Raw genomic sequence first — 2,844 nt, forward strand, 5'->3', positions numbered from 1 at the left:
AATGATTAGTGTAGTAACCTTAAATATAGATGAATAACATTGATTAAGTAAACTCCAACAGCCACCATGCCGCGGTGCTAAGAACACTTCATGTATAGGACGCATGAATAAAATGAGATAGATGTGAAGTTGAACTTACGAGTTGACCTAAAGTCATTGAACTTGATTCTAAGTTTTGTTAACTGGAGTTTTAAGGTTTTGGAAGGTATCGATATGAATGAGCAAAAGCTGAAATGGTTAAAGGCGTTCCCTTCGAGGGGGAGTAAAAGGTCTGGGGTTCGAAACTTGGAGAGAAGGTCCTGCAGGGCCTGTCGTGCCGCCCTTAGGCGCGGGGTTCCGAGTAAGTCAAGTGATGGGGATCTAGACATAACAATACCTTGGAGTGGGCCCCGAAGGGGATGCCACACAAACGGTTAAGTCACGAGTTAAGTGATCACCTGCTGTGAGACATAAGTTTAAGATAGATATCCCCAAGGAAATACTCAAGAGAAGTTCTACCATGGATCTCGTGAAAGCAAGCACTAAGTTATGTGGTTATAAAAAGGAAGCTGTAAGCTGTAAGCTGAGAGTGATATTAGTATTAATATTGAAAAGTACTTGAGGAGAATCTAGTTTCAAGTTTTACAATTTCAAGTGCAATTTATAAATTGGCTAAGGGAGAATGATGTTATATTCGTATGAAAGAGTGGAACAAAGGATGATTGAAGTTGACCTTGATAATGAAGTCAAATAATGAAACTTTCCTAATATATTATGGAAAATTGGAATTCGAAAATGATTGAGGCATACATGATTCAAATCGGTCTAAGTCTTAAGTGACAAATCAATATCGAAATGCAATAAGGATACAATATATGTAAGAGGCATGAAAGATAATCGAGGAATAAGGATGACTTTTAGGAATTATGGTATTGCATAAGATGTAGTGATCAAGTCAAGGAAAATTTTTGAAGCATCAATGACATTATAAAGCATACACGCATAATAGATTATAATTTAATGTAGATGACATTATGATGCAATGATATATAGTACAAGGAAAATTAAGCATATAATTGGAAATGATAAGAAGAGAGTATAAGTATGTAAATGATGTAGAACTATGCACAAGCATGATGAGAATTTGTATGAATTATGAAGATTATTCTATTGAATCTTGGTTATGGATGGGAATGAACAAAGAGAAATTAGTCTAAAGGTATTTGAAAATAGAGACTCATATACTTAATGAGGAATATGGACATTTGAATGTGTGTGTATACGTGTGTGTGGAGTTAGTGATGTACCCAACTAAAATGAAGAATGGTTTTAGTGGTTGGAGATTTGAACTCAATATATTTGATGAGTGTATAGGTAATGTAACGATCAAGAATCTTATCAGAAGTCAATTTATGGTAACCTAAGGAATTTTGAGAAAATAGTTAAGGGAATGTAATATATAGTGCAATTAAGCCATATGAGATGGATTAATAGGATTAAGAAGATTGAAATTTCCTAAATGCAAGGTAAACATGAAGTATGTGAAAATAATTGAAGCCATTAATCCTCCCTAATGCTGAGGATATGTACAGGAATGAGTATGGAATGTTAATGATACTGTAAACTACACAATATTGTATGAAGATGGAATGAATGAATGAATGAAAGTCGAGAAGTTTGAAATGGAATGAAGTAATTAGTGATTGGTATACCTAAATAAGTATAAAATGCGATCGAAATTGGTATGATTGAGATAGAGTTATGGTTCAAGTTTAATGATAGTAATAGAAGCATGCTTGGTGTCTCGATATAGGAGATCATAATTGTAAAGGTTACTGTTGATATGATTTTAAAGGATAATAATAGACATAAGTGAAGTACTCAAGTTGAATTGGAGGTAAATGAGGTGAACAAATCGAAATTCCCTATAAAAGAGAAGGACATAAGAAGTCGAGCATTAGATGAGAAAACAATACCCTTACCTTTTCTTTGAGTTCAGTAAATGAAATTTTGAGGTCAAAATTTTATTTTAAGGGGGGTAGTGCTATCAAGCCCGGCTCTACAATATGTTTATTATGCCATTCCTACAAAAGAATGCATGTTTACTTACTTGGGTACCTCGAAAATCGTTAAATGACGGTATTGTACCAAATGGTACAATTAAGTTGACTTAAGCCTTGAACTAGTCCAAATAGAGATTTTATGATGAAATTGAGAATTTTAAAACCCCAGAATAACTTAAAATGGTGATTCGGAGTTCGAGGACCGATTTGGAGTCAAATTGAAATTTTCATGACCTAGGGGCAAAATGGTCATTTTGCTACCCGAGGTTAAGATGTGAGTGTTGGATGAAATTTTTGATTAAGATTGATCATTTGGAGTATAATTTGAGTTTGAGAAGTGAAAAATTTTAATTTCGTCATTTTTTCAAGCATAAGGGCAAAATAGTCATTTTGCCACGTCAAGGGCAAAATTGTAATTTTACACCACCCAACACTTGTCCAGCACATGAAATTCGCCCATTATTATTATGGATAATTGAGGAATTTTAAATGGTGGAGAGAGATTGCTTAATGGGTAAGTATGACACATGGGCCAATGGATTGGTGACATGTGTCAAATTTTCATCCATTTATTATTTGGCTTTAAAAATTAGCCCATAGCCCTCCCAACTTATTTCTCTTGGCCAACCAAAGGAAGAAAAGGGAAGAAAAGAAGAAGAACAAAAACCTAGCTAAGAAATTCAAGAGAAATTCACAAAATTTCAAAGAATCAAGTGACAAAAGGTAAGATTTTTCAATTCTAGCTTGTGATTTACCTTTCCTATGCATTCTTTTTCATTTTCCATGGTTGAGAATCAAGTTT

This window comes from Theobroma cacao, chromosome 2 (genome assembly GCF_000208745.1).
Source record: "Theobroma cacao cultivar B97-61/B2 chromosome 2, Criollo_cocoa_genome_V2, whole genome shotgun sequence".
Lineage (NCBI taxonomy): Eukaryota > Viridiplantae > Streptophyta > Magnoliopsida > Malvales > Malvaceae > Theobroma > Theobroma cacao.